The sequence below is a fragment of the Erythrolamprus reginae genome, chromosome 3 (genome assembly GCF_031021105.1).
Source record: "Erythrolamprus reginae isolate rEryReg1 chromosome 3, rEryReg1.hap1, whole genome shotgun sequence".
Taxonomy (NCBI): Eukaryota; Metazoa; Chordata; class Lepidosauria; order Squamata; family Dipsadidae; genus Erythrolamprus; species Erythrolamprus reginae.
In genome coordinates this window covers 166,346,441-166,370,039 of record NC_091952.1, presented here as the reverse complement: position 1 = coordinate 166,370,039, position 23,599 = coordinate 166,346,441, and the positions used below count along the sequence as shown (strand labels likewise).

At 46.9% G+C, this 23,599-nt stretch overlaps 1 pseudogene; it reads left to right on the top strand.

Annotated features, from left to right (window-relative positions):
- Nucleotides 1-359: 359 nt before the first annotated feature.
- LOC139166057 (U6atac minor spliceosomal RNA) lies at nucleotides 360-461 on the top strand (annotated as a pseudogene).
- The last annotated feature ends 23,138 nt before the right edge of the window (nucleotides 462-23,599 follow it).

Genomic DNA, 23,599 nt, shown 5'->3' with positions numbered 1-23,599 from the left:
GCTGGCAGCATTTGTCGGAGGGTCGGGCATGCACCGGACTCCTCATGGCGGCCGCCATCTTGAATCTCGGCCGAAATCTCGCGATGCGAGATTTCGGCCGAGAGTCAGGCCTGTAAGGCCTGATTGGCTGCTTGGTCCGGGCGGGGCTTGCTGGCCCTATAAAAGGGTGTGCAGGCCCGGATTCGGCCTGTTCGCCCGGACCACATCAGAAGAACAGACACTCGGCTGTCTGCTCTTGGAGCCTTATGCGGTGGCCGCGTGGTGCGGCCGTCACTTTAGAGGCCTCGTCGGAGGCTTGGGTGACCTCTTCAGCCCATCCGGGGCCTGCGGTCTGCCTCTGTTCCCTCTTTGGGTCGGGGGGGATCGCTGGGTGCGATGGTTAGCACTCCCCTTGATAAGGATGGAAGAGGCCCTTGTGGTCTTTGCACCACGCATATGGTCTTAATCGGTCGCACACTTCCCCCCTGGGCGACTTGGCTCGGATAGGCCCGTAGCGTCTGCTGGCGGCCGCCATTTTGGGCGGCCTCGTGGCGCGGCGGCCTTGTCGTTTCCCCTTGGGGGGAGCGGGGAGGGCGGCGGGGGGTCAGTTTGGGTCCCCTTTCAATGGGTAGCACCCCTACTGTTACTCCCCTGCCTTCCTAGGTGGGGGTCTTTATTTTCTTTTGGGGCTGGGGCCTTTTTGGCTTTGGCTCTTGGTTCAAAAAATAGAAAAAGACACACCCCTGAAATAGAATTAAATAAGTTCCTACATACATACATAAATATGAATAATTTATAACAATAATAATAATAATACACACAGATCGGGATTTGACACTGTACCCTGGAGGTTAATTCTCTGCCTTGCAAGGCAAAGGTTGCAGGTTCAAGTCCCGGTGCTGGTATGGCCAGCTGATAGGCCAAAATCAGGTAGCAATAGGTCTATTCTAGTGGTTACCCAGCCCAGGCAGGTGGCGGTCTTGCCAGGCCCTGTGGGACTGGGTATACCCTGGGTGCCTTATGCACATTTCGGGGCAGGCGACGCCGCAATGCCTTCGGCCTCCGTTGCACTGCCTTGGCCCGGGCGGGCCTTTGTCCCGCCGGGTTTCGGGGCTGAGTGCGATGGTTTAGTGGCACCGGCGGGCACCTGTAATCAGGTGCGGTCCCTGCCAGCTTTGGCTGCTATGGCTCTGGCCCCAGTGATGGCTTACCCGTCGGGGCCGGGGGTGTTTGGTTAGGAGCCTTTACGGTTTGGGCCGTCCCCAGTTTGGGGCTCCCGGGCCGTTTTTCGTTTGTCCTAGGCCTAAGACGGGGAAGGACAAGAAGGGTGGGGGTCAGGCGATGCAGCCCCCTCCTGCTGGGGGGTAATGGGCCCCAGTTCAATTAATCTTGTTGTTCTCGCAAGAGAACGAATGCTCTTCGGCTAGGTTCAGCTGGGGGGTAAAGGGGCCCAGCCCAATTAATCTTCAGGATTTAGAGGGTTGGTTGGAGGACTACCACCCTCGCTCGAGAGCGGAGGCTCTCTTGCTAGTTTTTCTAAGGGATTTAGGATCCCTTGCGTGGGGGTTATGAAAGCCTTCATGTCCAATAACCTTGTCGGTTGTGGGACATGAAGACATTGTGCGGGGAATGGTCCGGAGGAGGTGGCCGAGGGCGGGGTCCTAGGGCCCTTCCCGGAGCCGCCCTTCCAGAATCTTAGGGTGTTCCCATTGGGCGTGGTCCCCAAAAAGGCGAGTGGTGAATTTAGGTTGATTCACCATTTGTCTTTTCCAATCGGGGAGTCAGTGAATGACTTCATTCCGGACGAACTTTGTTCAGCCCGGTACGCATCCTTTGATGCGGCCGTGGCCGTGGTTAGGAAGTGTGGGGTCGGAGCCCTTATGGGTAAATGCAACATTAAGTCAGCATTCCGGCTCCTCCCCATACACCCCGACGACTTTGAGCTCTGGGGCTTCCACTTCAAGGGTGGTTTTTACGTGGACAGGGCGTTACCTATGGGCTGCTCTGTTTCATGCTCTCTGTTTGGGAGCTTTAGCACCTTCTTGGAGTGGGCGCTCAGGAGGCGCAGTGGTCGGGGTTCGGTCGTTCACTACCTTGGTGATTTCTTGATGGCCGGGCCTGCGCGTTCGGAGCAATGTTTGGCTCTGATGCAGGACTTCAAAGCCCTTTGTGCTCAGCTGGGGGTGCCTTTGCCCCCCGTGAAGACCGAGGGCCCTGCCACCAAGATTGCCTTTCTGGGTATTGAATTGGACTCGGAGGTACAATCTTCTAGATTGCCCCTGGAGTAGTTGGTTAAGATTCGGGGTGAGCGCGATATGGTCTTGGTCTGCAGGAAGGTCACTCTTCGGCAGCTCCAGGAACTGGCTGGGATCCTCAGTTTTGCCTGTAGGGTTGTTGTGCCTGGTCGGGCTTTTTCTAGGAGGTTGTATAGTGCGATGAAGGGGGCTATGTCTGCCCCATCATCATACCCGCTTATGCGCAGGGGTCAGGGCTGACCCGTGCGTATGGCGGGAGTTCTTGGAACGTTAATGGATTGTCTTTTTGGTGGCAAAAGCTTCTTTTGGAAGCTGCGTTGCAGTTGGGTTCTGATGCCGCAGGGCCTTGTGGTTTTGGGTGGTTTTAGGTGACCAATGGGGCTGGTCTGCTCGGCCTCCGGAGTGGAGGGCCTCCCCTCTGGTTAAGGATTTGACCTTTTTAGAGCTCTTCCCCTTGGTAGTGGCCTTAGAGCTCTGGGGGGAGCAGTTCAGGGACAGAACTGTGCGCTTTTGGTGTGGCAACCTAGCGGTTGTCCATGTTGTGAACGCCCTGTCCTCCAAGGGTGACAGGGTCATGCGGCTTGTCCGCCATTGTGGGCGCAGGTCTTTGTCCTTGAACGCTTTGTTTTTGGCTAGGTTCGTCCCCAGGTTAGATAACGGGATTGCTGATGCCTTGTCCCGTGGTCAGTTGTCCAGGTTTCGGACCCTGGCCCCGTGGGCCCGTGGGCCCGTGCATCGCCAGGGGCTTTTCCCACCCACCTTTGGAGCCTGGGGGGGCTCCCGGGCAGTGGGGAGTAGAGGTCTGCTGGGCTGTGGCCCTCTCAGGGGTGCCTGGCACTCTGGGGGCTTAGCAGCAGGCGGGTAAAGAGTTTGGGGATTTCAGGCAGGACAAGGGTTGCCCCTATAGTTGGCCTGCCCCAGTTGTACCCTTGGCCATAATTTGTGTCCAGCTTAGGCAGCGTGGCCTTTCAGTTAGGACTCTTAGGTCCAGGTTAGCCGGCCTCGCCTTTATGTCCAAGGCGGGGGGGGCTTATTGGTTTTTCTGGGTCTTCCGCTTTGGAAGAGGTGGGCGGGCTGGGCGAGGAGTCTCCTCCGTCGCTAGTCTGGCCCTGACGGTGTAGCAGCTGTCGCTGATTAGTCAGGTTTTGGGCAGTCTGTGCCTCTCTGTACGAGGCCCGTCTTTTTAGGGCAGTGGCTGGTGTCAGGTGTTGTGGGGCCTGATGGGTTAGCAAGGCCAGGGCCGTATCGCAGGCTGACGAGTCACTCCGTGCCTTCCAATTTTTCGCTTTAGTCTAGCTGGGTTCTAGGGTCCAGGGTTTGGCCAGTCCAAGTATGGATCCCGCCGGATAGGGAACGCTTGTTCCGTATCGGCGCTGCCACTAGTGCGGTAACGGCATTCTCGATATGGAGGATTCGGGGAAGTCGACCGCTGGCGGTCAACGGCCTGTTTTAGGGTACGAACAGCCTGTTGAGGGTCCGGGGTAAGATCTTAGGCCAGGTTCTCCCTTTTTTTTTTTGGTCCCCTTCTATTCAACCCCGCCAGGACGTGACCGATGGTGTTGCTTTGCGGTCATAGAGCGCTCCACCGACTACTCAGCAACAATGGTACCGTCGTGGGGGTCCCTGCCGTCGTGGCGGCTGGGTCGTTGTTGTCTGGCTGGGGAGAAGGGGTGTTGCGGTGGGACGGGTGTTTCTACCGCTATAGCCGGGAGGGCGGCATCCCATTGCTGCACCCAGGTACATTGCTGCGCCCAGGTGGTACTGGGAGGGCGGCATCCCATTGTTGCGCCCAGGTACATTGCTGTGCCCAGGTGGTACTGGGTGGGCGGCATCCCATTGCTGCGCCCAGGTACAGTGCTGCGCCCAGGTGGTACTGGGAGGGCGGCATCCCATTGCTGGGCCCAGGTACATTGCTGCGCCCAGGTGGTACTGGGAGGGCGGCATCCCATTGCTGCGCCCAGGTACATTGCTGCGCGCAGGTGGTACTGGGAGGGCGGCATCCCATTGCTGGGCCCAGGTACATTGCTGCGCGCAGGTGGTACTGGGAGGGCGGCATCCCATTGCTGCGCCCAGGTACATTGCTGCGCCCAGGTGGTACTGGGAGGGCGGCATCCCATTGCTGCGCCCAGGTACATTGCTGCGCCCAGGTGGTACTGGGAGGGTGGCATCCCATTGCTGCGCCCAGTTTTGGGGAGGGCGGCATCCCATTGCTGTGCCCCGATGGCTGGTCTTGCTCCTCGGGCAATGACCGGTACTTGCTTGGGGGTCTGTGGGGGACCTTCCAGGCTTGCGGAGGCCTGCGGTGGCTTCGTGCTGCGTGGCCCGCCATGCATGTGGTGTGGTCTTCGATCCTCCCGGGGATCATTTGTGGGTCACCATTTCCCTCAGGGCCCTTCACCGGGTTAGACGGGGAGTTATTAAGGCCCTGGGTACGGTAGTCAGAGAGTTAGGCGGGGTGGTAGTGGCCCGTCCCTGCATCACCATAGTTCAGCTGTGGCTTTTCCTGGCTGCTGGTCTTCCTCTGTCAGAAGAGAGGAACACCATTTTTCTTACAGGACCTGCAGCGGTCTCTGCATGAGCTGGCGCAGCTAGAGGGGGGAGTTGGGGGGCCAAGATAGAGATCTGACCCCCGCTCCGTGGCAGGTTAGGGGCGGAAAACTGGGTGGTGGTTTAGCAACTGCGCGTTCTCCCTTGGGCATCTTTGGGGATGATTGACAGGTTCTCTCCAAGCTCGTGGTGGGGGCTACCTGAGCAATTGGGGGGAACCTGTCTTTGGGTCCCGCACCTTTAATTCCCCTGTTAGGGGTTAGCCGGCGGGACCCCCCTCATGCAAGTGCATGGCAGGGTCTCAGGTGAGGGAGAGGTCCCTCACCTGGACTAGCATCGAGATACGCCCATATGTTGCCCAGGAATGTTTATTGCTATGTCATTTCCGCCCCGGAAGTATTTGTTTGACCCTGCAGGTCCATTGTTGGGTCATAGTTAGTTATGTGGTTATGCTAATTTATTAAAATTAAATTATGCTAATTTATGTTAATAAAAATGACCCAGTTTAAATCCAGCTCTTGTGTCCGTGTCGTTACTCCGTCTCTTCGACAATACGATTAACAATAAAAACATGGCAAATTACATATGCAATAATCGTATACGTTGACAATAAACCAAGACATATAGACCAGTCAATGAACATACAGACCTACAAAAGGAAAGGAAAGAAAAAAGAAAGAAGAAGAATAAAGGGAAGAAAGGAATGGGCGGGTGTACGGTAGAACTGTGTTAAGATTATGAACTAGTTGTATTTTCAGCAGCTCATTTCCTTACATCTAATTTTTAGAATTATAGATAAGTAAAAGCAAGCATTGAATAAATCAAGGTAAAGAGGAGAGGATTTAAAAAGTCATTCCACTTTTAGGGTATATATCAATGTCTCCTGCATCTATTGAAAAAGAAGGAAAAGTTTTATATCAGATTTGTATCTGTTTAAATATATACAGTTCTTATCATTTGTTAAGCGAGTTGTTCTTTTTTTTTTAGCCAACAGTAGACGGCAACGTTTCGGCAAACCAGGAAGGACGTCTTCGTGACATCAAAGCTCCGCCCATGGAATTCCCTATTGGGATTCCCCACCTCCATTTCAGCCTCCATATCGGCCGAAAACGCCGCTGCCGATCGCAAAAACGGTGCTCCTGCGGGCGGCGCCACCCAGCTGTAACCTTCTGAAACAGCCGGGCACTTCTCGGTGGCCTCCGGAACCCGAACCCAAACCCAAACTTCCGGGTTCGGCATTCGGGAGAACGCCGAGAGGCCCCCTGGCTGTTTCAGAAAGTGACAGCCGGATGGCAGCGCTTCTCGATGGCCTCCCAAACCCGAACCCAAACTTACGGGTGGATGGATTGATGGGTGGATGGATGAATGAATGAATGAATGAATGAATAAACAAACAAACAAACAAACAAACAAACAAACAAATAAATAAATAAATTTCTTGGATCAAAATCTTATTTAGTTTTTGTTGTTTATTTCAAATTCTTTAAATTCTTTGTCTTATAATTAAAGTTTTATTTCATTTAGGATTAAAAGTCAAACTCAACTGGAATTTTCAAACTTATTCCTCCAAAGGTCTCTAATAGTTTAGCAGTAGTTAATGAGCAATTTTGCAATCTTAATATCCTTTAAAAGTCTCCAATATGTTATGAGGAAGATACCTTCTTGCTCATAACCATCATGCCATCATCTCTGGTTCTGCATTCTTCTCATGAGGAGCAGGCTGTCTGGATCACATGTGGGATATCTCCCATCATCTCATTATCTGGAGAGGTTCCAAGAATCTGGAGTATTCATTGAATTCTTGGTATTTGCTAGGGTTGTTAGCTCTGGTTTCACAGTTTTCTTCAGTTCACATACCCATACCCAGAAACCTTTGGAAGAGTTCATGATGTAAAAAATGATTACTGTGCCCAAGTTTTACCCCTTTTATATTTTTGTGATGCTTATTAAAAGTGACAAGTTTTTGATTTCCTGGTCATACCCATTATTTTGACGTTATTGACTTCTCAAGAAAGATACTCTGGAACAGCTCATTACAGTAAATAATAACTTTTGTCTTGTAGTACCAACAAAAACAAATTTTAACAAGGGGTTTTGGAGAATACTGAACAAATAAAACAAATGCTAAAAGGAGATGCCAAAACGGCCAGAAAACATTTGAAATGTATTCATAGGAAGTGCAGAATTAAAAGAAATACTTTTAAATATAGTTTTTGTTGTTTAATAAAAGCAAAATCATAAGGGAATGATGCAAGAAGAGGGACATATAGCTGGAGAATTTTGAAGCCTGAATTGCAGAGAATTAGCCTGGGGGTTGAAAATTTCACATATCTTTCTTAAAGCATTCTTGCCCAGTTGCTAAGGGTTTAAAATATAATTGGCACTGAATAAAGAATAGAATATTTAGTTATCCACAGCAGAATTTCTCATTCAGGAATATCCTTTTAATATTGCCATTTGTGTTCTGCCTTCATATTCCTCTATATTTGTGGTTTTGTCTCTAATTGTTATTTTTCTAAATAATATTATTTGATGAAAACATTTTTTCTTTCTTTTTCTTCACAGGTTTTGAAATCACATGGCATCAGCTGTGGAAACACAAAGGTACAGCCCCAATGCTGTCATAATGAGTTATAAGTCCCCAGTGGTGTTATGCCAGAATCTTTTCCAAAACTGCAGATTTTGTTCAAATGAAAAATTTAAGCAAATGAGCCAAAGTTAAAAACTGGTAAAGATCAGGAATGAAGAGAATGTCATTAACTCTATTTGCAGGGCTGTTTGATAAGCTTTGCCTCTGCTCTGGGATTTGGCTGTGGTAGGGAAGATTTTACAAGTTGGAATGAGCTGTGAGTGCAATTCTAAATTTAATTTCCATTGTGTAGAATTACTCTGTCAATCACTTCTATGGAATGTTACAACAAAGTCTCCAAATTCACAATGCAAGAACACTTCGTAGATTTTACTGTCTGCTAATTACTTGATGCGATATGCTGCCACTTTTACCGCAATGATGAAAGCAATCTAATTCTCAGACTATCTAATGAGATTTCACATGCATCCAACATATTAACAATGCTTATATAAGCATTTACATTTGGCCTTGCCTTTTTATCCAGGGGAAATACATTAATACAAGATTTGTTATGTGCTGGAGAAAAATAATCCAAGCACTATTTGAAATAATTACAATGGATTTGAGGATGTATAGGCAGCTGTATTTCAAGATATTTGAATCCACTTGGTATGTCAAGTTTTTTATTGAAGGGATTCATAGTTAAGGAGATATATCTAGATAAAATAAGTAAATGTTTGAGACTCAATTTCTCTCCTAGAAACCAGAAGATTCCCGGATCAAAATTATTTTTACCATGTATTGCAGATATTATCAACCAGATATTTTAGATTATAGGTAGTCTTCACTTAACAGCTGTTCTGTTCAGCAACTATTTGAAGCTATGAAAGCACTGAAAAAATAACTTAACAACCACTTTATGAGCCTTGCAGCATGTCCATAGTTATGTCATCAACACCTAGGTATTTTGCAACCTGTAGGCATTTAGGATTGTCACAGCTTCCTGCGGTCATGTGATCACCATTTGTCTACTTCTCAGTTAGTACCAGCAAGCAAAGATAAAGGAGTAGCTCATAATAAATTCCAGGTCACAATACCATTGCTTAACAACTGTTATTTATTGCTGGAATTGCTGGGGAAGGTTTTGGCAGTTAAAGGAAGACTACCTATATGGCTTCTTCCCATCAATGCAATTAATAATTAGGAATTATGGGAGTTCTAAACCAAAGTATCTGGAGAAGATTAGATCTATAACTGCAGATTAATAACAACTTTAGCAAGAAACTTATGAAATCTATTTTTAAAAAAAATAATAATACATAAACTGTATTCATTTTAAATAAATTTCAATTTTCAAAACACTGAGAATTTCCCATGTATTTTACAGGTAAGCTAAAATAGAAATATTTAAAAATTTTAAAATAGGAATAGCATTTAGACTTATATACCACTTCACAATGCTTTACAGCCCTCTCTAGGCAGTTAATAGAATCAGCATATTTCCCCCAACAATCTGGGTCCTCATTTTACCCACCTCAGAAATTTAGAAGACTGAGTCAATCTTGTGCTGCACAGAATCGAACTCCTGAAGTCAGCAGTGAGTTAGCATCAAGTACTCCATTCTAACCACTACACCACCAAGGTTCAGTGCAATAATATAATACTGTAACAATATAATACTTTATCTGCTGCTTGTTCAGGGTATCTACAAGAGCCTGCTATTGTTGTGGGGTGGCTGACTGGTTAGAGAAGAACTTCACCCCCAGGCTGTCCATCATCTTGGGGTTTCTGCTGGCCCAAACTTTCCATTTTGGCTTGCATAGGCCTCACCCAGCACTTTGCTAGCCAAAACGGATGTCAGGAGGTCCGTCCCTGCAGTGGTGCTGCAGCATTCATACTTTTAGGGTTTGTTCAATCATAAACACAAGGGGCGCTTATTGTGTAACTTCAAACATTTGCTAAGAGAATGCTTGTAACCTGGAGATTACCTGCAGTGGAAGACCATGAATTAATATTTGCATTGCACAACTATTTATAGTATTACAAGTTTAAAATAAATATTGATTTCAAAAATAATTTTGTTAAGCATGCATTCTAAGTTTTGGAATAAATACAGTGAAGACACTCCTCCAAGTATCCCTTCAAGTGTCACCAGAGGAAGCTTTTTTTTTTAAGAAGAGAAAAGATGGTGAGATAAGACTGGCTGTTAAATAATATCTTTTACAAAGATATACCTAATCTCAATTTTTTTTAAAAAAGATTTGTAATGAAAAAGACGCAGTTGCTATTGACTTACATACTTACTACTTAAGGAGAGAATTAACATATACAAAAATAGCTATGGGTTTGAATCTGGAAAACATGTAAAAATGATATTGTATCATGTACTAGTATGTGCATACTATTGCCAAGCTCTATAAAATATTGTTGAAACTGAATATGATACATCACCAAATGTACAACAATCAAGGATGAAGATGTCGGGGCTATGAGTCTGAATTAGCACATGTCTTTGCTGGATTGTTTGTTATTGGACCTAAAATTTCTTTGGTAAATATGGATTGCGTCATTGCATATTTTTGGCCTTACTTGGACTTTTCTTAAAATGCTTTCATTTGCCTTTGTATGTATTTTGATTTAGCACTCAGACTGGACTCAGACATCAATTTGGTGTCAATAGTTTAAATGAAATGTTCTAAAACTTGTAGAAAAAAAATCCCTTATCCAAAATCACATTAACTGTTAGTACTCAAAAGTGATAGCTGTTTTGGAATCTTCATAAGTTTCAGAAAGTTTCACTACTACCATACATCCCCATCCTAGGCTCCAAAATTTATTTGTTTCCAGTTAATGGAAGACTTGTTTATTTATCTTTTTTTATTTTAAACATTTATTTATAATGCCCTTTTAAGAAAGCGTACAACAGCATGTTAGCAATAGCACTTTAAGAGAGCCAGCATATTGCCCCCACAATCTGGGTCCTCATTTTACCCACCTTGGAAGGATGGAAGGCTGAGTCAACCTTGAGCCAGTGATGAGATCTGAACCACAGTCAGCTTTAGTGGCCTGCAGTACTGCATCTACCCACTGCGTCACCTTGGCTCAATCAAACAAAAGTGTCTCTCTAGTCCAGAATTTCAAACATATGTTTTTGAGAACATGGAAGTCCTTACCTGTTCTTTGGTTGAAGTTGGGTAGCATTTAATTGACTTGAATTAAATAAATAAATGGAATCCTGAACAGAAGAAAAGGAAGAATAGCATATCATCAAAATTTACCCTTAACTTTAGGAATAAATGGGTACCAATGGGGTAATGAGGGATTACCAATTGTCTACTAAAGCTTTCTCCTCATTGTTTATCCATGGAGCATGAATAATTTGTCATATATATAAAGCTAATTGTTTTTGTGTTTATTTTAGGAGCTCGTTATAAAAGCTACATAAGTGACACTGAACGAGATGTTGACTCAGCATGAACTATTATGGAAAAATACACAACTCTGCATGCAATTGCCTTTTACGTGGCAGGCAGTGATGAGTAATGAGTACTGCTAATGAAGTATAGCAAAGAATCATTAAGGCAAAAGTGAGAGGGAGACAATACCAGTTAATTGTTTTGTTTTGGTATTTCTGAAACGTTTAACTTTTTGCATCTTGGTGCTATATAGAACAAATACATCTCAAGCAAATGAAGCATTTGCCATAATTTGTATTATGTGACAGACCAAACTACATTACATTAAATATAAAGTTCTTCTTTAAAAAAAAATAACAATTTTCTAGTGCAAATGGAAAGGGACTCATCTGGAGCCATTTTCTACTTGTAAAGTCCTTGTATTCCCACATTTCAATTTTGATAAATAAACATTTTTATTTCTCTTGGAAGAGGAATTACATCGAGAGCTTCAAGAGAAATGGAACAGCTATTGCTGAATGCTATGGTCACTAGTGAAATCCCTGTCATCATTCCAAAAAGTATATATTGCTGTGTCAAGTGTGTGCCACTAATGATGTAATTGTTTATAGTAGGTATGAGGCAATAAAATGAGTTATTAGCTTCTCAGCTGTGGTACACAATTAGGAAAGTTTTCAGTGCTTGCAATAGCTTCTACATAAGTCTCTGACTTTACACCATTGTCCCCTACTCAATGATCAAGAAAATAAGAGATAAGCTTTGGTGACAAGTCTGTTGCAGGTCCTGCAAAATATACAGACCATTTTATTATTTTCATTTTTGTATTGCTTATGCAATGCTAAACAATTTGCAATTTGACCCTCAGGTGAAACTATGCATGATGTTCTGAGCATCATCATGAATTTGATGGTGCAGCAGTGAAAATGCAGTAATGCAGACTAATTCAACTCAATGCCAGGACTTCAATTCTCTCCAGCTGAAAGTTGACTCAGCTTTCCATCCTTCCAAGGTCAGTAAAGGAAGGACCTGTTCTGTCAGGCTCTCTGGTACACTCTCCCAAAAATTCACAGGTACAAATTTCAGACACACACACGTTTGAAAATTCAAAACAATGTTCTTTATAATGAAAATTCACTAAGCCCTCTTTTGGTATAGCAAAGAGCACTGGTCTCCAAACAAACTGGTAATTTGTACAAGTCCCTTATCAGTTCTGTGATACTTAGCTTGCAGCTGTGAGGCAATTCACAGTCCTTCTTCTTTCACAAAGTGAAACACACTTTGCTCTAGTTTAGTTTCAAAGCGGGGAAAAAGCAGCACACAAAAGGTCAAAGTCAGTAAAGCAGTCACGAAACACAATGATCAGATAATCCTCCACAATGGCCAAACCCACAGGCTGTTATTTATAGCAGCCTCACTAATTACCACAGCCCCACCCAACCACAGGTGGCCTCATTTTCCTTGATAATAATCTCTCAGTTGTTGTTGCCTATGCATTGCTCTCCGCATACATGGCTGTATCATTAACTCTTGTTCTGAATCCAAGGAGGAGCTAGATAATTGATCTCCTTCTGAGCTGTCTGCCACACTCTCCTCCTCCCTGTCACTCATGTCTTCTTGGTCAGAGGAGCCTTCATCAGCAGATTCCACTGGGGGCAAAACAGGCCTGCAGCATGTGGATGTCTCCCCCACATCCACAGTCCTTGGGGCAGGAGCTGGGCCAGAGCTAACCACAACAGGACCCAGATTTTGGGGGAAAATATGCTGGCTCTGTGAACCATTTAGTGAGGCAAAGCACTATGGAATGGTATATAAGTCTAAGTCAGGTGTGTCAAACTCATGTTGTCATGGCAGCATCACATCTCATATTGGGACATTTTCTCCCTTCGCTAAATCAGACATCGGCGTGGCCAGCTTCTGATACATCCGGCCTGTAGGCTGTAAGTTTGACAGCTCTTGTTTAAGCGCTACTGATGTTGCAAAGACAAAAACTGTGATCACATGGAGCAAATTAGACTGGTTTGAATGCCAGTCTGAAAGGAAGCCAGTCTATCTTTTCTCTTCTTGTAATCTGGCAGAAGCATCTGAAAGGAAAGTGACCATTGCACATTATATGGGGACTTCTGGAAATATTGATGCCCCCACATTCCAGGTAATACAAAAAGAAATGAGAGTCACTGAACTGCCATTTAAAGGATTCACAATATATTTTTGAGGGTGCTGCAAAGTCCCTGAGGGGAACGATGTCTCAAAGGGACTTAGAGCAACCCCAGCCATGGGGGGGTCACTCACGAATGCGAATCCTAGAAAGAAGACTTGGACACATATCTCTCTGGGTGAAATGACACAGTATTGAGCTGTGCACCTCCTTTTATTGGGGGGCATATGCAAATGGGAATGATTACACGTACATGTCAAGTGATATACAAACATCCAATAACATAACTCTGAAACATGACACAACTTCCGAGTCCCTCCTATCTCCACATGGCACATAACTAGTTTCTACTGAGCAAATGTCTCTCATGGCCAATTTCCTGGGACCTTTTGTTGTTTAACACAGCTATCTCCTGTTTACCACAAAGCAAGGTCTTTTATCACAGCCTTCGTCCTGTTTACCCCAGGCAATGTAAATTGCATCTTTTGATCACACATCTTTTGACACATTCTTGTTATCCGAGGAGAGTTGCTTGAACTGTTTTATGGCCAGTCATTTCCTTAAGCAGTTTTCACCAGAAATGCATGGCTGGTGTTTTAGCGCCAGCCGAAATTACCAGCGGGGCCGGAGAGACGCTGCCGGCAGCTCCACGAAGTCCGGACTTCCGGGTTCTTCATAACCCAGAAGTTCGGCTTTTGGCAGCGCACCAGGGCGGTGCGCTGCCTGTTGGGTCGGGGGAGGTCTCAGATCGCCCTATTTAAGGGCGATCCGGACAAGACCTCCCCCTTGCTTGGCGTTAAAGCGAACAACCTGTCGCTGGTTGTTCGCTTCTTGGACCGCGCACGTGGCAAGGCCTGTTACGGGGCCTCGCCCAGGTTTGGCGAATTCGAGGCAACGGTCTCGGATTCAGGATTTTATTTTCATTTTGAATTGGGTTTAGCCAGGCAGGGATTTAAAGGTTTGGCTTGCCAGCCATCGGGGGGGGGGAATTTAACACACACCCCCGCGCGACACCCCTCCTCTCGTGTGACACCACCCCCCTTGCGGACCCCCCCAATTTTACACACACTCACCCCCTTTTAATTGGGGGTGAGTAGGGTGCTTGCCCTCCATTGTAAGGGGTGGGGGTTTTTTGCCACGTGTTAGGGCCTGAATAGGTCGGTAGGCCTTATGGGAGTGGAGGCCTAAGCCTCTGCTTTTCCTTGTGCCAAGGGAACGGGGTTTTTTTCTGAGGGGTTTTTTATTTTTATTTTATTTTATTTTCTCTTGTTTTGGTCCTATTTGAGTTGGATCTGCTTTTATTTCTTTTCCTTTACATAACACCATAGAAGCTTGCAGCAGAAACGACCTCATGGTCCATCTGGTCTGCCCTTCTGCTATTTCCTGTATTTTAATTTATAATGAATATATGTGAGCCAGGCATGTTTAAATTCGTTGCTGTGGTTTTGCCAACCACATCTTTGGAAGTTTGTTCCAAGGATCTACCCTTTTAGTGAAATAACTTTCTCCAAGTCCATTTGACTGCAGATAGTGTCCCCCTTTCCTGGTTCACTTTTCTGTTACAAACACTTTGCCTCTGTCTCTAGACTATACAGATTGGGTTCAGTAAGTTTTGCCTGATACGTTTTCTATCTGGGTCCTTCCACCATTCTGGTAGCCCATCTTTGACGCTTTCCATTTTGTCACAGTTTATGGTGAGGTCTCCTGAACTGAACACAGTACTCCAACGAGGGTCTCACCAACGCTTTATACAAGGGGATCCAGTATCCCTCTTCCTGCTTGTTATACCTCTAGCTATGCAGCTAGGCATCCTATCCTTTCTTACCGCCCGACCAGAAAAAACTGCTCACCTATTTTGGGTGAGGGGGCTAGGGGCCTTCCCCCTTCCCCCCCATTGGGTGGGCGGGGTTACAGGCCCTGGGGGGGCTTGGTAAAACCAACCCCTTAAGGGTTTCGGCTATAGTCATCAGGGCAGGGCCCCAGTTTTTCGGCAAGGATTTTTCAGGTTTGGGGTTTTGCTAAATTGGCTTTCCCAACAGGGTTACTTGGGTTTTCCCCCTTCAGGGGCCTCCACACCCCCCACCTATCTGGGTGGCCGGGAGGTTTTAGGCCTTTGAGGGCCTACAATTGTGTATATCTTGAATTTTATTTTCAAGGCTCCCATAGACAGGCCCCCAAGAGGCGAACTTCGTCTCAAGGTCTCCTGGGTCCTCACCCTCGGGGGGCCAAGGCCCCCATGAGGAGGGCCAGGGAGGTGGGGGAGGCAGGCCCTCCCCTTCCGCTGGGGCCGCTCCATCCTGGTAAACGGGCCGCCTTTGGACCCAGGCCAATTTTATCTGCTCAATCCTTTTCTCCCCCTTTTAGATCGCCTGGACTGCATGATGCCCGCTGGAAGCCGCCTTTCGGGCTCGCGGCGGGTACAGGTCTTCAGCAGCGTTTGGAGCCCCTCCAGGCAACAAAGAAGTCCAGGATCCGGCTCCGGACCAGAGCGGCCTTGCGTCAAGGGATCTCGGTGCGGATGGCAGGGGTGAGTCAGTCGCTTATGCACTCGCACCGGTTTTACAGGGGTTACCCCTTAACCCCCCCCCCAGAGGGTCCAGCCGGTCTGGGCCCCCCCTCCCCTTTTGGGGGCCCAGCCCGGACTGAGCAGGCCTAGAGTTTAAGGTTTGAGTTTTCAGGTCCTGGCTTTACGCCTTCCTGACCTATGCCACCATACTAGGCGGAACGCCTAACTACAGTGCGGAGGCATTCCGATTGAGGGTGGCCTATGTTCCTGCCATGCATTGCGAAGGGAGGCGCCCGACCATGTTTTAGGGCGACCCGGCAGATTGGGACTGGACAACGGACCGATAGCGGTCATCTGATGGGAAAGGAGGAGCGGCCGCACCCCGCACTGCGGCGGGGCAGGGTGTTCGAGCCACCCGAATTTGTTTTGAGTCCTGTGCCAAGGGCTCTTGTGGACGCTCCTCCAGTAAATTCGGACGTCTGTGCGGTGGGTGGGCCCCCCCCTGCTTCACACATGTGTACACCCCCCCCAGTGGATAGGAACCCAGGGATAGGACTAAACGGCCATTCCCGCAGCCAACAAGTCCCAGCCCGGTCCAACTTGGCCATTTGAACGGGCGCCTGCAGGGAGATCGCCCGCCCGAGCGGGCGGACGCTAGCCCTCAGGGTTTTAAGGATGGTTTTCAGATTCCTTAGCAGGGTCCGGGAGGGCTTTTCTTTCTAGAAACCTTCGCTCCGTAGGGGGGAATGAGGACCTAACCAGGGTTAGGATTCACAGCGCCAGGGAATGCAGAAGGGCCCTCATATTCCTGGAGGCGTCTGTAATATGGTAAATGATTTAGCTTTACTAGATAAATGGTCTAAGCAATGGAAACTGCAGTTTAATGTTTCCAAATGTAAAATAATGCACTTGGGGAAAAGGAATCCTCAATCTGAGTATTGTATTGGCAGTTCAGTGTTGGCAAATACTTCAAAAGAAAAGGATTTAGGGGTAGTGATTTCTGACAGTCTCAAAATGGGTGAACAGTGCAGTCAGGCGGTAGGGAAAGCAAGTAGGATGCTTGGCTGCATAGCTAGAGGTATAACAAGCAGGAAGAGGGAGATTATGATCCCACTATATAGAATGATGGTGAGACCACATTTGGAATACTGTGTTCAGTTCTGGAGACCTCACCTACAAAAAGATATAGACAAAATTGAACGGGTCCAAAGACGGGCTACAAGAATGGTGGAAGGTCTTAAGCATAAAACGTATCAGGAAAGACTTAATGAACTCAATCTGTATAGTCTGGAGGACAGAAGGAAAAGGGGGGACATGATCGAAACATTTAAATATATTAAAGGGTTAAATAAGGTACAGGAGGGAAGTGTTTTTAATAGGAAAGTGAACACAAGAACAAGGGGACACAATCTGAAGTTAGTTGGGGGAAAGATCAAAAGCAACATGAGAAAATATTATTTTACTGAAAGAGTAGTAGATCCTTGGAACAAACTTCCAGCAGATGTGGTAGATAAATCCACAGTAACTGAATTTAAACATGCCTGGGATAAACATATATCCATCCTAAGATAAAATACAGAAAATAGTATAAGGGCAGACTAGATGGACCATAAGGTCTTTTTCTGCCGTCAGACTTCTATGTTTCTATGTTTCTATGTTTCTGTTGGGTGTAGAACTAGGTTCTTCCACGCAGTCTTATGACTGCCGGAGGAGAAGTGGGGAAGATACGGCTCGGATTTGAGGTGGTGTCGGGCCTTGAGTGGTAACCTTAAGGCAACCCAGGAGTTGACAGGGCTGCTTAATCTCACATGCCGGGTAATGGCTCCCGGTAGGGCGTTTTTATGCAGACTGTATTCGTTAATGCAGGGACTGAGCTCGCCCCATCTCATGTGCGGCTCAACACTGGGGCCAGGGAAGACTGGCAAGTGGGCAGACATTCATGGCCCGTTTTTTAACGTAGCTTCCTTCTGGCGGTAAGATTTGCTTTTCCAAGCAGACTTGCACTTGCACCCCGGCGCCTCGGACCCCGTGGCTTCGGGGTGATGCCAGGAGACTAGTGGGCTAGCCATCATGGCCAGCCATCTGGGGGTGAGGAGTTTTGGGGACTTTGGGCTAGTAAGGGCTACCGCAGTTTTGGCCCATACCAATGGACCAGTTGTTGGGGGCACAGAGTGCTGTACCCGACCTGGTCTGAGTTTTCAGACGGTCAAGGGTAGGTTAGCGGGCCTGGCGTTCCGCGCCAAGGCTCTGGGGTTTTCTAACACCTGTAGTGATTCCCGAGTCAGACGGAGGATGGAGGGATGGGCCCGGGTACGGCCGCCTTGGGCAGCCGACGCCCAACAACCTTTGTCCATAGCGCAGCTGTCGGCATTGGCTGAGCGTGGGTCAGGCTGGGTACTTCGCAAGCCAAGGCCAGCCTTTGTCACACGACAGCTACAATGCTGTTCCTTGGGGCAGTCAGAATAAGGGAGGTTGGCCACCTCGATTAGGGATGCCAGCTTGCGCAGGCTCCAGGGGAGCGATGTGCTTCCGCAGGACATAGGGATACCCATCCGCCTGTGCCAGTCCAAAACGAACTAACACGGTTGCGGCATAATATCAGGTTAGCTCCGATGGGATCGGACAGTAGGCCCAGTAGCTGCTTTGGCCGCCTTCCACGCTCACTGCGGTGAAGGCTCTGGATATTTCTTTGGTCATGGTATTGGGGCCCCATTTACTAGCTATCAGTTCTGGGCTTTCACGTCACGTGCCCCAGAACAATCGGTGCGGATCCTTCCAGGTTTGGCGCACGCTCTTTTTGTATAAGTACTGCGGCTGCGGCTACAACAGCTAGCGTGGGGATCACCACATCATGACCATCGGCCGCTGTTGGGTGCGGCCTTCTGTCTTATTTGAGGCCCTCTCCCATGGGGGTCCCCGTTTGGCTGTTTTAATTGTCTGCTTTGTCTTTCAGCCGTATCTGGTTCTCGGCCCATGGCGTGGCTCCATGGCCACAGTTGGTTTTCTGGGCCGAATGTTTTGTTGCAACACGACTATCGGTCGCAACTGTCCCGGGGCTAGAAGATGATGTTGCTTGGAGGGCCGCAGGGGCCTGCACTGGGTGGGCTCCTCCCCCGTGTTTTGGCCGGTGTTGGCCGAGAGAGCCCCCGAGTTGTTGGTGACCCACCTCGGGGGCAATGACCTGGTTTTCTGGGGGCTTGGCGCAAGTACCCAAGCCTGCAATGACTTGTGGGCCATCGCTGCGGCGTATCCAGACATGTAGGTGGGTCTGGATTTCCCCCAGATTGGCTGGGGGGCGCTGTATTCCCTACAACTGGGAAAAGGGCTAGGTTAGGGGTCAACCTAGGCCGTTGGGAAGTTTGTAGGGAGTTTGGGAGGGGTGTAGTTAAACATCCCTTACTAAATTTTGGAAGCCCCGGCTCTACCGGGCCGACGGCGTTCACCTCTCAGATGGGGGGAACGCCATTTTCCTGTCGGACCTGCAGAGGTGCCTCCAGGAATTACTTTGGGAGGCTGGGTGGGGGTCGGGGGGCCAAGATTGAGATCTCACCCCCCTCCGTGGCAGGTGAGGGGCGGAAATGGGCAATTAGAAGCAACTGCGCATGCTCCTTTTGGGCATCCTAAAGGGTGATGGACCGCCTCTCTCCAGGAACTAGAGGTTTAAACAACGTCGGGGATTGGAGAGAGGATGTCCATGAGAATCACCGGATCCAATTCCCACGGGGATTGGAGGGTGGACTCCTCCCACACGACGAAGGGGCATGGCCTGGACCCAGGTGAAGGTGGTACCTTCACCTGGGTCAGCAGGGAGTTTTTGCCCAAGGTTGCCAAGGAATGTTATGGTAGGAATTTCCGCCCCATTAGTTTTGGCCTCTGCAGGTCCTTAGTTTGTTCTGAATTTAAATATTGAAATTGGCGTATGCAAATTTATTTAAATTTATTTAAATTTATTTAAATTTATTTAAATTTATTTAAATTTATTTAAATTTATTTAAATTTATTTAAATTCAATAAATGACCCATTTTTAATCCACAACATGTCTCAGCGTCGTTACTCGGCTTCCGGGGGTAAATGCACGGCTGGCGTTTTAGCGCCAGCCGAAATTACCAGCGGGGCCGGAGAGACGCTGCCGGCAGCTCCACGAAGTCCGGACTTCCGGGTTCTTCGTAACCCGGAAGTTCGGCTTTTGGCAGCGCGCCAGGGTGGCGCGCTGCCTGTTGGGTCGGGGGAGGTCTCAGATCGCCCTATTTAAGGGCGATCCGGACAAGACCTCCCCCTTGCTTGGCGTTAAAGCGAACACCCGCCCACCCTCAGCTATCACCAGTGTGTCCTCCTGAGGTTGCCTCGGGGCCGAATAGGAATTTTTTGCGGCCTCCCCTTTAGAGGCGGCCGTTTTTTCGCCTATTCCACACTGAGGGTACGGACTGGATTGGTTAGGGGGTGCGGCGCACTTAGTGGTATAGGCCTCCCTTTGGTCATTGGGGTTTGGCAGGTGAGGGGCGGAAATGGGCAATTAGAAGCAACTGCGCATGCTCCTTTTGGGCATCCTAAAGGGTGATGGACCGCCTCTCTCCAGGAACTAGAGGTTTAAACAACGTCGGGGTTTGGAGAGAGGATGTCCATGGGAATCACCGGATCCAATTCCCACGGGGATTGGAGGGTGGACTCCTCCCACACGACGAAGGGGCGCGGCCTGGACCCAGGTGAAGGTGGTACCTTCACCTGGGTCAGCAGGGAGTTTTTGCCCAAGGTTGCCAAGGAATGTTATGGTAGGAATTTCCGCCCGTTAGTTTTGGCCTCTGCAGGTCCTTAGTTTGTTCTGAATTTAAATATTGAAATTGGCGTATGCAAATTTATTTAAATTTATTTAAATTTATTTAAATTTATTTAAATTCAATAAATGACCCATTTTTAATCAACAACATGTCTCAGCGTCGTTACTCGGCTTCCGGGGGTAAGTGCAGACTAACTATGTGACCTACGTGCAGTCCTGTCCTGGCTAATGGAATAAAAGTGTATAAGGCATTTAGGCTAAAAATACAGATATCAATCCTATCCTAACATTATGCTATATCAGTCAGCCACATATTTTGATCCACAAATCATCAACAACTTTCTTTGAAGTAGAAATGGTTGCAAATGGAGATGAAAGTTAACAATGATTTGCCCCTAGTAGCCAGAACTGTTGGAAGTTCCTAGAAACAGGTAATACACTAAAAGAAAGAAATTTTAATGTATAAGAGGAGAAGAAAAATAGAGAAAATGTCTAAAGCTATATTTTATCCCAAATATGAAATTTCATTATTAATGAAATTATTACTAATATTAAATAATGCTCTTATTAATGTAATTTTTTTATTGTATGTTGAGATTTGAATTATGAATTAAAAATATTTGGTTCATATTCGCTTTGAGTAGACAATAGTTCTACATACTGCAAACTATCCTTTTCATAAAAAGGTAAGAATTTTCAAATAGAAAAATGGAAAAGCAGGAATTTCTTATCAAAATTATGGGAGATGTCAATTTCCTTTGGGATTTTTTCTTGATTTAAAATTACTTAATGTTTACAAGTGGCATGAAGATTAAAGGTTGATCTCCATTCTCTGAAACTAAATTAGTGTGAATTCTTAGAGGAAGGTCACATGAAGGGAATGTAACTGTATCCTTTGTGCTCTTTATTTATAAAAAGCAAATTGGGGGTAGCTCAAGGTCTGTCCTACATTTTAACAATTGTGTTATATTTCAACCAGCAGATGATCACTCAATAATGTTCAGCCCAATAAAAGAGATTCATAGAAAAAGAAGCTAGAACAGGACAATATTTTTATACATTGGTGATTTAGAAGAAAAAGAAGGTAAGTTGATCATTCCCTGAAACTCAAATAAGTTTCTTAACTCTATGTGAGAATTCTGACAACAAACCTTAATCTTGCTTAGGGTGTGATGATTCTTGAAGGGACCACTGTCCTAGTATGATCTGGGACAAAATTGGGACATGGTTTAAATGATTAAAGCAAATATCAGGCCATTATAGCACAAGTTATTTTATTTTCTCCACATACTGTGACACCTCATTTTTTAAAAAAGGTAAACCTTACCTAGTAATGGCCTCTAGTCATTCCTAACATTCAAAAGCTTCTTAGTCTTAAGAAACATAGAAACATAGAAGATTGACAGCAGAGAAAGACCTTGTGGTCCATCTAGTGTGCCCTTGTACTATTTCCTGTATTTTATCTTAGGATAGATATACAGTGGTACCTCAAGATACAAACCCCTCATCTTACGAACAACTTGTGATACGAACCCGGGGTTCAGAAAAATTTTGCCTCTTCTTACGAACTTTTTTCGAGTTACGAACCGGCGTTCGGGAGGCTGCTGGGAAGCCCCCCGGCTGTTTTAAAAGGTGACAGTCAGGCGGCGGGGCTTCCCAGCAACCTCCCGAACCCTGAACTTTTGCCGAACATTCCGGGTTTGGGGTTTGGGGGGTGCTGGGAAGCCCCCCAGCCCGGCTGTGACCTTTTAAAACAGCCGCGCGGCTTCCCAGCTGTCTCCGAACGCTGAACGCAGAAGTTCGGGTTTGGCGTTCGGCCTCGGGAGACAGCTGGGAAGCTGTGCGGCTGTTTTAAAAGGTGACAGCCGGGCTGGGGGGCTTCCCAGCACCCTCCCGAACCCTGAACTTTTGCCAAACTTCCGGGTTCGGGGTTCGGGGGGGTGCTGGGAAGCCCCCCAGCCTGGCTGTCACCTTTTAAAACAGCCGCGCAGCTTCCCAGCTGTCGCCAAACGCCGAATGCGGAAGTTCGGGTTTGGCGTTCGGCTTCGGGAGACAGCTGGGAAGCCGCGCAGCTGTTTTAAAAGGTCACAGCCGGGCTTGTGGGCTTCCCAGCAACCTCCCAAACCCCGAACTTTTGCCGAACTTCCGGGTTTGGGGTTCAGGAGGTTGCTGGGAAGCCCCCCAGCCCAGCTGTCACCTTTTAAAACAGCCGCGCGGCTTCCCAGCAGTCTCTGAACGCCGAACGCGGAAGTTTGGGTTTGGCGTTCGGGAGGTCGCTGAGAAGCCCCCAGGCTGTTTTAAAAGGTGACAGCCGGGCGGCAACGGGTTTTTTTCGGGGGGTTTTTTTGGTTGCACGGATTAATTGACTTTACATTGTTTCCTATGACAAACAATGTTTCGTCTTACGAACCTTTCGTATTACGAACCTCCCCCTGGAACCAATTAGGTTCGTAAGACGAGGTATGACTGTATGTTTATCCCAGGCATGTTTAAATTCAGTTACTGTAGATTTACCAACCACGTCTGCTGGAAGTTTGTTCCAAGCATCTAGATCTAATCTAATCTTTCCCCCAACTAACCTCAGATTGTGTCCCCTTGTTCTTGTGTTCACTTTACTATTAAAAACACTTCTGTCCTGAACCTTATTTAACTCTTTAACATATTTAAATGTTTTGATCATGTCCCCCCTTTTCCCTTCTGCCCTCCAGACTATACAGATTGAGTTCATGAAGTCTTTCCTGATAAGTTTTATGCTTAAGACCTTCCACCATTTTTGTAGCCTGTCTTTAGACCCATTCAAGTTTATCAATATCATTTTGTAGGTGAGGTCTCCAGAACTGAACACAGTATTCCAAATTGGTCTCACCAGCGCTCTATACAGCGGGATCACAATCTCCCTCTTCCTGCTTGTTATACCTCTAGCTGTGCAGCCAAGCACTCTCCTTCTTTCCCTACCACCTGACTGCAATTTCCCTACCACCTGACCTTTGATGATGATGATGATGATAATGATAATAATAACAACAACAACAATAATAATAATAATAATAATAATAATAAATTCAATTTGTATGCCACCCCTCTCTGAAGACTCCCAATTTGATCCCAATTCCAACACATAGCCTGCACAATGGGCCAGGAAAAACTTATTTGAAACATCACTCTATCATCTAACTTCTCACTCATGATTACTAGTAGGTTTGGAGATACAATTAGGAGGAACAATAAGACTTCCTCAGCCGTATCATTCTGTCAATGTGTGTGTAGGCCACATTAGCTTCCAACTTCCTGAAATTATGGAGGTAAGAACCCTCATTCAATTTGCATGATAGCTGAAAGGAATACTAACCCGGTGTATCTGAAATGCTCTGAACATGAGGAAGCACCAAAATAA